At 31.7% G+C, this 15,510-nt stretch overlaps 1 protein-coding gene and 1 long non-coding RNA gene across 2 annotated transcripts in view; one reads left to right on the top strand and one right to left on the bottom strand.

The window, feature by feature from the left end:
- The window catches only part of LOC136028647 (innexin unc-9-like), a 62,756-nt gene extending 61,674 nt beyond the window's left edge, over window positions 1-1,082 (bottom strand). The window contains exon 1 of the mRNA XM_065706472.1: window positions 959-1,082. The gene's annotated coding sequence lies outside the window, so the exon portion shown is untranslated. The remainder of the gene's footprint in view (window positions 1-958) is intronic.
- LOC136028648 (uncharacterized) overlaps window positions 1-15,510 on the top strand; it is a 54,589-nt gene that overhangs the window by 12,558 nt on the left and 26,521 nt on the right. The gene's annotated exons all lie outside the window — the stretch shown is intronic.

Raw genomic sequence — 15,510 nt, 5'->3', positions numbered from 1 at the left:
CCGAAATATCTAGTACTTTTTGTGAAATTTATCACTGTCTATTAAAAGGATTTTATCCCAATTTGAACTTTTATTGTTCGTCATGGAAAGGCAGTAAGGTCTTTGAAATTATCTACGTCATTTAGGAACGAGCACGGCAGCATGTGGCAACATGACCTCCAAAACTGATATTACTTCTTGACAGTTTTCAGAAAATTTACTCAGAATTTTCAAGTTCTCAAGTTCACTTCAAGAATATAATTCAAGTTCTCAGACTTTTCACTCGACAGTTTCTTATTCAAGCTTTGATAGGAATTTCTTATTTATGGCAAAAAATGGTGGAAATTGGCACTTGGCACTGGCAAGATCTGATATATGCACCTATGTAAAGAGCTTGTCAACAATCCTAAAACATTTTACCATCTTATAATATTTATTTGATCACATTCTGCCCCTTTTTGGGACAAAAATTTTATTTTCAGCCCATAGTGGTAGAAAGTAGCACTTGTTTGCGACATGGACTTTTAGTTGCTTGAAAAGGGCGCAAGAAAGACGCGTCTGTTAAGAAATTGGGAGGAAATAAAAAACAACATGACTGCGTTTGGGACTAAATTGTTTAAATTGAAGCAATTGGTTCATTCAGAAACTGAAGAGATCTAAAATACGCACAAAAATTAGTACATGGAAAAAACTACAAACACAGTCTTTAGGGTAATCTATTGAAGAGGATTTCTTACTTTCTCTCTATCTTGCTTGAAATGAACTTCCCTAGAATATAAAAAAATATGACCAGAAATATTTTTTTTCATTTTTTTTTGGTAAACTCGATCTAAAGTAATTCGTATATACGAATTAGCTTGATATTTGGATAATCAATGCAACAGTTGATATTGTAGAAGTGATTGCCAGAAAGGTAGTAAAAAAGAAAAAAAATTCAGAAAAAAATCAAAATCTATAAACTTGACTCTCACCCACGTACCTTGATTTTCCCCAAGTCTTTTTCTATATATCCAAAAATAGTAAAATAGGATACCAAGATGCTCGTTTCTATCTTAAGACCCTTCCCTTCTACCGTCTTCAAAGCGGAGATTCACTTGAAAGGAAATATGATTTTTGTACTGCTTCTTTCACAAATAATGCAGAATGGAGTCGAGAGGATATAGATTTTGAGAAGCCTTAAGTTTCTACAATTCAACTAAAAGGAAGCAGTAAGACGTTTATAATATTGTATCAATTAAAGGCTTCTCACTAATAAGAGAAATACAAACGACAATTTAAACGCCAAATAGTCTCTCAGCTCCGGAGTTAATTTTCGGAATTGTTAATTATCCTTGTTTATGATAGGTTTTTGTTGGAATAAAACAAGGAGAGCAGAAGGACATCTGAAATTAAATAAGCAGGTTGAAAACTGAAACATGCAAAATTGTCCTGAACAATAATTATTTTTGTTTTGACTTTTTTATTACCTTTTAAAAACATAAGAATTGTGCATTGCAGAGGGAAAAGAGAAAGAAACACTTGGATAAAAGGATAAGGATTTTTCTAGGATGAAAAAAGACACACAAAGAATCAAAAGAAATAAAGAGAAACACAGAAAGAACAATCCCACTAGACTACATTTACACAGGAACTCATACACTTGCATTGAAAATAATTCTGATACCGATTAAGTCCAGGAGTTTGGGAGCGACTCGACTCAATAGTTATCGAAACTCTAATGCATGTAATTTTTAAATTAATAGATACATAAAAAAATCCTTTTATTATGTAGGATTGTTACTTATAAAGTAGGATTACCTACTTTAGAAAAGTTAAGAGTTTTAATTGCTTCTCGTCAGACACTTCAAAAAACGTTTCTATTGTGGATAGCTCGTGAATTTGAATTACTCTTAAAAGTTCCGAGCATAAAATTTGGACCTTAAAAGTGGGCATGAGCTTAGTTTATCTTACCAAGCTCAGTAAATCTTTATTAAAATTCTAAAAAGTGAAGACAAATCTTAGTTTCAGTTTGCCTTCCCAATCCCTAGCTGTTCAGGTTTCAAATACTTCGTGGTAACGAACTGTGGTAAGGAGCGACCCGGCTCAATAGTTATCGAAACTCTAATGCAAGTAATTTTGAAATAAATTGATACATAAGAAATCCACTTACTATGTAGGATTGTTACTTGTAAAATAGGATTACCTACTTTAGAAAAGTTAAGAGTTTTAATTATTTCTCGTCAGACACTTCAAAAAACGTTTCTATTGTGGATAGCTCGTAAATTTGAATTACTCTTATCTTACCAAGCTCAGTAACTATTTATTAAAATTCTAAAAAGTGAAGATAAATCTTAGTTTCAGTTCGCCTTCCCAATCCCTAGCTGTTCAGTTTTCAAACAGTTCGTGGTAACGAACTGTCGAAAGGAGCGACCCGGCTCAATAGTAACCAAAACTCTAAAAAACGAAATTTTTATACCAATAGCTACATCAAAAGAATTAAATTTTAATGCTTAATTTGAATATTTAAGTTTCATCAAGTTTAGTATTACCCATCAAAAGTTACGAGCCTGAGAAAATATACCTAATTTTAGAATATAGGGGGAAACGCCGGCTTAAAGTCATAGAATCTTAAAAAGTCATAAAAATCGCACCATCAGATTCAACGTATCATAGAACCCCACTGTAGAAGTTTCTAGCTCCTATCTACAAAAATGTGGAATTTTGTATTTTTTTTTTGCCAGAACGCAAATCACGGATGCATGTATTTTTTCTTTTCAACAGGAGTGTTTGTGTCGAACCAGTGGTCCTAGAATGTTACAGGAGGACTCATTCTAACAGAAATAAAAATTTCTAGTGCTCTTTCTAAGTGACTAAAAAAATTGGAGGGCACCTAGGCCCCCTCCCACGCTAATTATTTTCCCAAAGTCACCGGATCAAAATTCTGAGATAGCCACTTTATTAAACATAGTCAAAAAACGTTATAGCTATGTCTTTGAGGACGGCTGACAGCCCCACAGTCCCCGTGGGAGGGGCTACAAGTTACAAACTTTGACTAGTGCTTACATATAGCAATGGCTATTGGGAAGTGTACAGACGTTTTAAGGGGAATTTTTTGGTTTGGACGGGAGGGCTTGAAAAGAGAAGGATTTGTTGGGGGAACTTTCCATGGAGAAATTTGTCATGGGGGAAGAAAATTTCCATGTACGGAGCGCAGAATTTTCTAGCATTTATTTAAAAAAAAAGGGAAAAAATAAATATGAAAAAGTTTTTTCAATTGAAAGTAAGGAGCAGCATTAAAACTTAAAACAAAAAAATTATTACGCATATGAGGGGTTTACCTCCTGATACCTCACTCTTTACTCTAAAGTAATTTTAGTAATTTCAACTATTTATTCTATGGGCTTTTTGATTCAGGGATCATTCTTAAGGAATTGGGACAAAATTTAAGCTTTAGCATAAAGAGCGAGGTACTGACGAGGGTTAACCCCCTCATATACGTAATAAAATATACGGATACAGAAGTTCGTCACGTAAGCTAACTCGTAAGTTACATCTTTTACTAATAAAAACGTTTGTAAAGAATTAAAAGTTCTAGTTGCCTTTCTAAGTATCCAAAACACTAGAGAGCAACTAAGCCTCCTCCCCCACTCCATTTTTCTCAAAATAATTCGATCAAAACTATGAGAAAGCCCTTTAGCCAAAAAAATAAATATGCATATTTTGTTTTAATTATTCATCTGCGAAGAGCCGAAATCAAAACATACATTAATTCAAATACGTTCAGAAATTAAATAAAAAAAACAAGTTTTTTAACTGAAAGTAAGGAGCGACATTAAAACTTAAAACGAACAGAAATTACTTTGCATATGAAAGGGGCTGCTCCCTCCTCAACGCCCCGCTCTTTACGCTAGAGTTTTTTACTGCTTTAAAAAGTAGAGTAGAGAAAAAGAGTAAAACTTTAGCGTAAAGAGTGGGGCGTTGAGGAGAGAGTAGCCCCTTTCATATGCAAAGTAATTTCTGTTCTTTTAAGTTTTAATGTCACTCTTTACTTTCAGTTAAAAACTTGTTTTTTTTTAATTTCTAGTAAAGCCTGTTCAAACAAGTAAAAAAAAAAAAATTGAAAATTTTTCCAAGAAAAGGATAAAAAATCGATACAACTATGGAGGCTAAATATTGATGAAAGTCATGGATTTCGAGCTAATAAAATTCATGGATTCCTTTTATTGCGAAAATGATTGTAATACTAGGGGAATGATGGTTTGCAATCCTGTGATGGTGGAATTAATTTTGTTTTAATCCCGTCGTCTCGAGAGTTTTTTTGCATGTGTGTTTTGCTGCTGTGATAAAGGAAGGGTTTCAAAGTATCTTTCTCAATAGTGTCGATTATGTTCTTGAAAGTCTTGTTTTTTAATAGTTGCCGATGAGAAAGGACAACATAAATAAAATCTTCGAGGTTTTCTTTTGGTGATGACAGAGAACACTTTGAAAATAGATATCAAGTACTACCTTAGCGAAATATTCCCTTTGCAATGTATTTAAAGTGCTCCAATTCATCTAAAGAGACCCTGGAATTAATTGAAATTCCAAACCTTAAACTCAATCAGGTACTAGAAACTTTAAATATAGATGTGTCTAGCATCATCAGACCCTAGGTTAAACCAAATGAAAAATAGCTTCCTTCGTTCAAACCAATAAATATTAATCAAAAACAAACTGAATGGCAGTGCTTTTCACTCAAATGGTGGCATAAACTCCAATTTAAAATTTTTCCAACTCAATCAGGTACTAGAAAGTTTAAATTTTACATGCGTCTAACCTCCTCAGACCATAGGTTTAACCAAATAACCAAATGTAACTTGCAGTATATATATATATATATATATATATATATATATATATATATATATATATATATATATATATATATATATATATATATATATATATATATATATATATATATATATATATATATATATATATATATATATATATATATATATATTCTTTTTTTTTTCTTTTTTTTTAATGTGTGTGCTGTTGCATTGGTGATTTCTCGTTTCATGATTTATATATATATATATATATATATATATATATATATATATATATATATATATATATATATATATATATATATATATTATGTGTTTGTGCTGTTGCATTGGTGATTTCTCTTTTCATGATTTATATATATATATATATATATATATATATATATATATATATATATATATATATATATATATATATATATATATATATATATATATATATATATATATATATACATATATATATTTGCGGCTCCACAGTTCAGGGAAACAATTTAAAAGAGAATCATTAATGATATGAAGAATTAGTAATAAAATTCATAAGATATCTTAACACTAATGTTTACCACTGTATTAAATTCCACTGTCCTGGAAAAAAAAATACTACCCCATACAGAATTACTAGCCCAATCAGAGCAACCATAACAAATTTAAGGGAAAAAATAGCAAAAAAGCAATCGAACAACTTTGAATCTATAATATTTAAATGTGTTTTCCATGATAGATTTTCATCAATCATAAATCCCAAATATGTTGTAACCTTTACTCTTTTTATAGAATTGAATCGGCTTCAGGCTTTAAACATCCGTATGATACATTCAGGTAGAAGCTAGTAAAAGTCTATCATCTGCTAAAAGGATCATACCAGTCTCTTGACAAATAACACTTTATCCAATCTGTAAAAATTAAAATTAGAAGAGGACCTAGTATAGAACCTTGGGGTACTCTGCAAGTTACGCCACATGAGTAAAACAATCATTCACCACCATTTCCTTCCGGTCGCTTAAATTAGATTCAAAACTAAGATTCATTTTCCGATTTTTCAAATACTATATATAAACAATGGGCTAAGTTCATAACTTGCAGTCCTTCCCCCAAGGACTGTTGAGGATCAAGTCGTCCTCAAAGACATAACTATTAGATATTTTGACTATGCTGGACAAAATGACTATCTCCAAACTTTCATCCGGTGACGCTGGCAAAAAAATGAGTGTATGTGGGGGCCTAGTTGTCCTCCGATTTGTTTTCACTTAAAAAGAGTGCTAGAGCTTTTAATGTACTTTGGAATGAGCCCTCTCGTGAAATTCTAGGACCACTGTGTCGATACGATCACCCCTGTGAAAAAAAACAACAAACAAATAAACATGCAACTTTCTTCTGGCAAAAAAATTCAAATTCCACATTTGTGCAGATAAGAGCTTGTAATCTCTACAGTAGGATTTTCTGATAGGTTGAATCTGAAGGTGTGATTTGTATTAAGATTTAATGACTTTTAGGGAATGTTTCCCCTTCATATATTAAACGTTTTGGCACAGTTTTTAAGTGGAAACAAATCGGAAGACAATAAGGCCCCCTTTGACGCTCATTTTTTTATCAATATCGCCGGATCAAAATTTTGAGATAGTCATTTTGTCCAGCATAGTCAAAATATATAATAGTTATGTCTTTGAGGACGACTTGTTTCTCAACAGTACTTGGGGGAAGGGCTGGAAGTTATGAACTTTGCCCATTGTCTACATATAGTATTTGGAAAATTGGAAAATGAATCTTAGTTTTGAATCTTATTTAAGTGACCGGAAGCAAATGGTGGTGACTGAGTGTTTTACTTCTGTGGCTAGTGCCATAACTTTCGGAGTACCCCAGGGTTCTATACTAGGTTATTTTCTGTTTTTAGTTTTTATAGATTAGATTAAGTATTATTTGTCGGAGGCTGGTATAATCCTTATTGCAGACGATAGTCTTTTACTAGCTTCTACCTGAATATATCAAACGGATGTTTAGATTGGAGCAGCAATTTTTATGTCATTTACAAGCCTGTAGCCAAGTCAATTCTATAAAAAGAGTAAATGTTACAAAATATTTGGGTTTTATGGTTGATGAAAATCTCTCATGGAAAACAAATTTAAATATTATAGCTTCAAGGTTCTCCAGATCTCTGGGTGTGCCTTCTTCGATTGCTTTATTTTGCTGTGTGTTTACCCATACATTTGTTGTGGTTGCTCTGTATGGGCTAATAACTCTGTATCGTTAAAACATTTTTTTTCTGGATAGTGGAATTCAATTTAGTAGTAAGCGACACAGCGTGTAAAATGAGGTCCTAAGAATCAAAAGTAGTTTATTAAAAAAAAAAATTAAAATCAGATGAGCTTCAGACAAAAGCCTACATATCTCCACATCTTCGGTATCTTCTGCCCATCTGTTTTTAAATAGAAACGAAGACCACATTTCCTCTCTATAACAAAGGGACATTTTTTTTTCCAGCACAGTGGAAATAATTCAGTGGTAAACGACATAGCGTAGAAAATGAGGAAAATGAGGGCCTGAGAATCAAAAGCGGAGTACCGAATAAAAAAAAAAAAAAAAAATCAGATGAGCTTCAGACAAAAGACTACATTTCTCTGTATCTTCCACATATTCTGCCCATCTCTCCTTAAATAGCAACGAAGAACATATTGCCTCTCTATAACAAACAAACACAACTTTCGAACAATAGGGACATTTTTTTTCCAGGACAGTGGAATTCAATTCAGTGGTAAACTATGTAGCGTGGAAAATGAGGAAAATAAGGTCCTAAGAATAAAAAGCAGAGCATCAAACAAACAAAAAAAAAACACAAGCTTCAGACAAAAGGCCAGGATATCAAAATTGAAAATATAGGCAAAGCTGTTTTTTTTTCTTTTACCCGCATGGAACTGTGCTCCTTGTTGTGTGTCACACACGGAAAAAAAAGTTAATTCTTTTGTTACTTGGTGGAAGTAATTAACTGTCTGAGTTAAAGTATTGAAAGAAAGATATTCGACTTGTGGCAAGATCCAGCGTAAATGCTTCACCACGACAGTGTGCCCTCTCATTTAGCCATTATTGTCACTCTTAAACTCTGTTGTTTTTATTAGTTAAAACCACACAAGACAAAAAAAGATCTCTATGATAATCAAGACTAACGTAAGGAACTATTGAAAGGAGACTGAATGCTTACCATATTAATTTCTATTAAATTTTGGAAATCTCAGTTATCTTTAATGTTTAAATATTACAATTGCATAAAAATAATACTAAAAAAATCTCAGCAAAGCACAAATGACGCTGTGGCCTTCAGAAATTTTAAGGGAATTTTGCCTTATCCCTCTTTGTGCTAATTTCTTTTCCTTTAAGTTTGAACTGACCATTCATTTTAATTTGTGCTCTTTTTAAGATTCATTTATTGATTGGTAGTAGTTCACTTTGATTTTGACGTTTCGTGTTTCTTTTTTTTTTGCTCTTTCAAGGTTTCGGTATAGTTTTACTTTTCTTTGAAAAATTTCTTGTTGGAACATATTTTTATATTTGATATTTATTACTTTTAACTTGACAGGGTTTTTACATTGATTAATACTTAAACTATTTGCTAGGCTTTTTAATTTTTTTCTGCTTACAAATAAATTTATTTATTGATTTTCCATTTTGGAGTGAATCTGAATATTTAGTCAATTAGTCAAAGTATTTGGTCAGCAATAGTTTTGTTCAATAAATTTTAACTGAATATTGAATAAATGGATCATTGAATTTAGATGAATTGAGACAGAGATTGCAAATTCGAAGGACTGAAATTCATCATAGTTCTTCTTTAGCTATTAAATAAAAAAAACAAGTTTTTTCAACTGAAAGTAAGGAGTGACATCAAAACTTAAAACGCACAGAAATTACTTCGTATATGAAAGAGGCTGCTTCCTCATCAACGCCCCGCTCTTTACGCTAAAGTTTGAATCTTTCTCTCAATTCTTCTTTCTAAAACAGTAAAAAACTTTAGCGTAAAGAGCGGGGCGTTGATGAGGAAGCAGCCTCTTTCATATACGAAGTAATTTCTGTGCGTTTTAAGTTTTGATGTCACTCCTTACTTTCAGTTGAAAAAACTTGTTTTTTTTATTTAATTTCTGAACGTTTTTGAATCAATGCATGTTTTGATTTTGGCTCTCCGCAGAGGAATAATCAAAACGAAATTTGCATATTTTTTTTTTTTGGCTCAATGGCTTTCTCATAATTTTGATCGAATGATTTTGAGAAAAAAAGAGCGGGGGACGAAGCCTAGTTGCCCCCCGATTTTTTGGTTAATTAAAAAGGCAACTAAAACTTTTAATTTTTTACGAATCTTTTTATTGGTAAAAGATTTACGTAACTTATAAATTAGCTTACGTAAAGAACTTTTGTATTCTCATGTTTTTATTACATATATGAGGGAATTCGCCCTATCGTCAGTACCTCGCTCTTAACACTAAAGCTTAAATTTTATCCCAATTCATTAAGAATGACCCCCTGAATCACAAAAGCCGTAGAATAAGTAGTTGAAATTACCGAAAATACTTTAGCGTAAAGAGTGAGGTATTAGAAGGAGGTGAGCCCCTCATATGGGTAATAATTTCTGTTTGTTTTAAGTTTTATTGTTGTTCCTTACTTCCAGCTGAAAAAGCTTTTTCACTTTTATTTTTTAATTGTTTTTTTTTTTAAATAATGCTAGTAAATCCTGCTCTCCCTTCATGGAAATTTTCTTCTCCCATTACAAATTCTCGAAGGAAAGTTCCCCCAGCATATCCCCCTCTTCTCAACCCCTCCCCCAAACCAAAAAAATCCTCCTGAAAACGCCTGTATACTTCCCAATAACCATTACTATATGTAAGCACAGGTCAAAGTTTGTAACTTGTTGCCCCTCCCACGGGGACTGTGGGGGAGTAACTCTTCCCCAAAGACATAGTTATAAGGGTTTTTGACTACGCTGAATAAAATGGCTATCTCAGAATTTTGATTCGTTGACTTTGGGAAAATAATTAGCGTGGGAGGGGGCCTAGGTGCCCTCCAATTTTTTTGGTCACTTAAAAAGGGCACTAGAACTTTTCATTTCCGTTAGAATGAGCCCTCTTGCAACATTCTAGGACAACTGGGTCGATACGATCACCCCTGGGAAAAAAAAAAAAAAAAAAAAAAGATTCTATGACTTTTAGGGGGCGTTTCCCCCTATTTTCTAAAATAATGCAAATTTTCTCAGGCTCTTAACTTTTGATGGGTAAGACTAAACTTGATGAAACTTATATATTTAAAACCAGCATTAAAATGCGATTCTTCTGATGTAGCTATTGGTATCAAAATTCCATTTTTTAGAGTTTTGGTTACTATTGAGCCGGGTCGCTCCTTACTACAGTTCGTTACCACGAACTGTTTGATAAGACTGAAGCCATCCTCATCTCCCATCACTTAACTGTTTACCTAACCATCACTAAACTGTTTATCTCCCAATTGCGTAAATGGCCTTGTCTACATGACTTGGTTTATTTCCAGGTATCATAGCCCTGTCTTTATGACTGCATGGGCCTATTTCTAGGTATCATGAAACCAGCAATATTTTTTTATGATTGCTAGGTTCATAGGAAGGGTCTAAGAGTACAACTTATGATTATGATATTATAGAAAAGCATAAGTTTACGGCTTCTTAAATTAGTTATTAAACCCAAGCCATTGCCCCACAGGCTATGGACGTTTGTATAAAGTGTTGAGGGACTGGTTTCATTTGAAATTTCCGTAATGACACAACCTATTTTTTATATTTAGGAATTTACCTTATTGGGTTAGAACCCCCACGAAACACCATATTTAATTGAATAATTATTGCTATATATTAGACTTTATACCTAGATAGAAAGCATAGACATGCGTTTTATAAATAAGCCGTTCTGGGAAAAACCACTACTTCAAAACCATTAACTCATAAAATTTTTTGACTTTATGTTGTACTCTTTCAATCCAGGAAGGGTCTACCAACTTAATATTTTCAAATGGCCTTGTAAACCACTGAGTTTTCATTTTTAAGCCGATAGTAAAGACAAAATTTAAGGTTCAGTTTTATGGGTCCAAAATATTTTAGTTCTTTGCCATGGAATTGAGAAAAGTCAAAGTCAAGGGACCATCGAAAGTAAAATTAGTAGCTAATTGTGAAAAAAAAGATATTCCCCGATTTTGGGCAAATAAGAAATTTCAGGTTTTTTCTCTCCATACAGGTTTTTTTTCACCCAATAACTCACTTAAACAATTTTCAAGCCTTTAGGGAAAGAATCCTCAAGTTCTTTTTTGGACAATGAGTTCTATATTTAGGATACAAAGAAGTATTGGCACTTTTGCCAATACTTCTTTGTATCCCGCATGGTATATTGATCTACATCACTACTTTAAATTGAACACACATCTCCATAGTGAATGTGCATCATCTCGAAACATGTAATGTTTTTGAAATATTAAGATGTTTAATTCATACGAATAAGCCCTCTTATACCAATTACAATATCCTGATAATTATTACATTATCTTAAGTATTTTGTTTGTAAGGAACGGTAAAGCCTACAATAAAACCAATGGTATTATGACTCCTAAATGATCGGAAACAAGTCTTAGGGCTTCTTTTCCAGTGAAACTATTTTCCAGGTTTTTCGGTCCCTAATGATATCCTTGACCAAATAACTAATTTACATTACTTCTAAGACCTAAAGGACAATTTGTCAGTTTTTTCAGATAAGCAGATGTTCAGGAGACAGTGGTACAGTAATTGCCGGTTCGGCCCCACCTATGTCACCCAATTTAATTTACATGATTTTATCTCCATGTTACATCATTCTAACATCCAATATTGCACATTTTGACCATTTTCCATTCCTATGTTCAAAATCAAAACAAGTCCTTGTAAATGAATTTGGTCTTATTTTGTATACTTTTTTTCAATGTAAACATGGGTTCTAGGCCGCAACTTGATAGCCCCATCAATTTACCCCATTTCCAGTTGAATTCGTACCATTGTAAATGAAAATTTCCAGCATTTTTACATTTGCCTATCCTGAGCTTTAAGGTGAAAACAGGTCTCGTGGCATAAAAATTTGATGAGTTTGTGAAATAAGAATTTAACTCCATTTTTTTTTATACTACTGTAAAGTGTAAGGATTTGATATGATTTAATATTTAGTGGACACTTCGACATCAATATCTAAATAATTTATATTATCTTTATTTTTCTTTTAACAACCTTTAGAATTACACCTTTGTCTAATTTTTTTTAATTTTTTTTCGAAAGCTCCTATGGAAATAAAACTCTTAGGTGCATAAGATCAACCATTAACCTTTAAAACCGTCAATTATAACAATTTTCTTTCTGTATTTAGCAGTAGCACATTGCATTCCTCTAATCTGCATTCTATTCCAACGTCTAAATCTTCTTTCTTAATAGTTCGATTATATTTGTTTTCCATTTTCATTTCACTTAAAAGTTTTTCCATTTATTAGTAAATATTTTTTTTTGTAATTTTCAGAATCAGAGATAATTTTTCTTTAATTTCCTTTGACTTTCTCCCCAGAATTGATTCATCAAGTGAAAGAATTCTGAGAGGGAATCAAAACATGTGTCAGAAGCAATTTGAGTAATGACACGTTATTTGGTTAGATGTGCCTTAGTATTCTAGGAAGAGATGTTTACATTTTTAATAATTTCGTAATTTAATTTTTAAAAGTTTCTCCTCTTATTTGGAAATAATTTTATTAAACAAATTTTTAAATCGAAATTAATTTAAATATTAACGTAAAATTTACTATCAATGACTTCCATGATTGATTGTCTTGCTGAAAATATAACACAATAAATGTTCCATTGATTAGCAGGCGTTTTGTCCAATAAAATTAAATTTTTATATCAGCAGTTGACCCCCTTTGATAAACATTCGATTAATGCTTTGGATAATCAAAGCAAAATAAAGGACACACTGATTTAAAATCATCGCAACTTACGGTTGTTCCACTGTCAACATTTCTATGTGTACGTTTTAACTGTACAAATCGCTGATAAGTGTTAGAATAATCTTCATTAGCATCACTGAAATCACATTTAAACTCTTCTTATTGATATTTATATCCATTTATTCTCACTTCAATTATTTTAGTGTTTTTATTGTAAAATTCCCTACCGTTTTGTGTATAACTGTTATCTGTTTTAGATTTCTGTAACATAACCAAAATTTAGTTGTATTTTAGTGTTCACTATCTACCCTCCATGTTAATTGCTTATCCGTTTTATTGTCACTTTTAAAAGGATTATGTGCTATCCATCCTAATTTAAATGAGCTGTCGTATAATAGTCCAGCTTTGAATTGTTGCCCCTCCTTCAAAAATCCAGCTTCTAATTGAGTCACTATGGGTAAACTGGGGTATAATACTGGTAACATCCATGATAAATACATCACATCTACTTTAAAATTTTGACCACGAAACTTTATATTCATTTTGGAATAGTCGTTTATTTTTAATGTAATTTGATGTGTAACACCTCTAAAAACACGATTAATATCTTGACAAAATAAAAATAATTGTGATAATGGTAAATACACACTAACCACATGCATTTCTTTGGTTTTGTTTCAATCTTTTAAATAAATCACTATCAAAAGCACTATTTCGTTTTGTTGTAATGGTTCCATCACCTTCTGGAAAATATATAAAAGTGCTTTCAAACTCATTTTCTGCTTTAAAGGAATATACGGACGTATACGGAATATACGAATCATACCAAAACATATCAGTAGCTGCGCTTTGACTGTAATAATTTCAAAATTTTAATAAATTGTTAACAGTAGTCATTATACCTACAAAATCAATACCTTCAATACATTATCCATTGATAATATATTCAGCATTTCAGAATAAATTAAATTCTTTATTTGTTCAAGTAGTTTCACAATTATTTCGCATATTTTTTCCATCCAATAGTGTTAGTTTTACTTTTGTATAAGGTTAACTATCACTTAGATGAATCCAAGATCCCATATCTTTTAAAATGTACTTATAATTTAATTCTTGAGATATATTCACGTTGTTTTCTCTAATTTCTGGATATTCATATTTGGTTGTAGAACCGTCGATAATAGGCTTTTCAAATATTTCCCAATAAGGAGTAACAACTTAACTCACTGCAATTTATATACATAAGAAATTGTTGAGTAAACTTTATAATATTTTTGAACAGTGGAGAAAGACCTTTGCTAGTCACTGAGGGTGTCAACAAAAGTATCACCGGAAATTTAGTATAAGTCCCTTCCCTAAAATAATTACATCAAATAGCCTTTCCACGATTCATCAAGATGTTTATTGAAATAACTCTGATTATTTGAAGCTATATCTCTTAAAGATCTCAAATTATTTCACTCTCTTTGATTTTAATTTATCCAATCTTTCCGTATTCAATCGCTCTATTTTTAAGCAGCTAACGTCTTTAAAAATCGATGATTCTCGATGTTTTTGAAGAAACTACTAATCCCGCTACCATACTGTCTTGTATGCAATAATTATTTCTTATTGATCAACATTTAGTATAGATAAATTCTATTAAATAATTTCATTAAACTTTTTTCAAATCCAAAACATATTCAATATTCTGTCCATTCAGATCAATTAACCTACCCAATTGATCAGTTATAGTCAATTTTAGCGCGTTGATGTTTTCCTTTCGATTGATTGGAAGATACTACCATGTTGTTGTTGTTGTTGTTTAGTTGACGTTTGAGCGAATCAACCAAGATACTACCTTTCTATAGAAATCTCATTGAGTGGTGTTCCAAGTTCAGTTGTTGGAGCACAACTCCAGATCACACCTAAGATTGCATTCCAATTCACAATTCAACTATCCACTAATGAGCAGTAAATATGTATTTTATCAACTTTTCTTGTAGTATTAGGAGCTCTAGTACTTTCTTTATATTTAATGCTTAGTTCAGCTTCATTTTCAAAACCTAAAATAAAACACAAAAATCACTGTTAAAATGAAATTTGTAATTCTTTTTCAAAATAAAAACCAATTTTACTGTTACTAGATTGGATGATACACTGATTGGGCATCAATCTAAGGATGAATTGAAATAATGATATGAGAAATAATTGAAACCCTCTACATCATGCAACCCATCGGGTATAACAACGTTTTCCTATTCATTCTTATTTTTTCCCTGTATTCAAAGGTATTGTTTTTAAATTGACCATTAATGTTATACCATGAGTACCATATTGTACATTAAGTTAAAGGTATTTCATAATCATAGTTTCGATCTAACGTGATCGAATTACTTGTATAAAACGTTTCGATTTTACTTTTATTACTAGTAAAAATAATCAAGACCACTTATTAGAAATGTAATTTCTCTTCCTAAAATTCTAATTCTAAGACAGTTGCTGTAAACAGAATTTTAGTCATTTTTCTTAATATTTATATTTTTGAATAAAAAATCTAGTTGGCGAACAGCTTAATTTTTCCTTTCATCAGGTGTATTTCCTGCAGCTCTGCTGCCTAAAAAACTTTATAATTTTCCAATAATATCATTTGCATTCATGTAAATTCCTGTTACTTGCTGAGGTTGTATAACATCAACGTTATCTTTAATACCTATGAACCTTCTTCTGTAGATTTTTACGAACTGAAGCTTTTTCCTAATTCACTAGATTTCACACC

Source organism: Artemia franciscana, chromosome 7 (assembly GCF_032884065.1).
Source record: "Artemia franciscana chromosome 7, ASM3288406v1, whole genome shotgun sequence".
In the NCBI taxonomy this organism is placed as follows: domain Eukaryota; kingdom Metazoa; phylum Arthropoda; class Branchiopoda; order Anostraca; family Artemiidae; genus Artemia; species Artemia franciscana.
The sequence above is the reverse complement of the archived record's forward strand: the minus strand, read 5'-3'. Positions and strand labels throughout refer to the sequence as shown.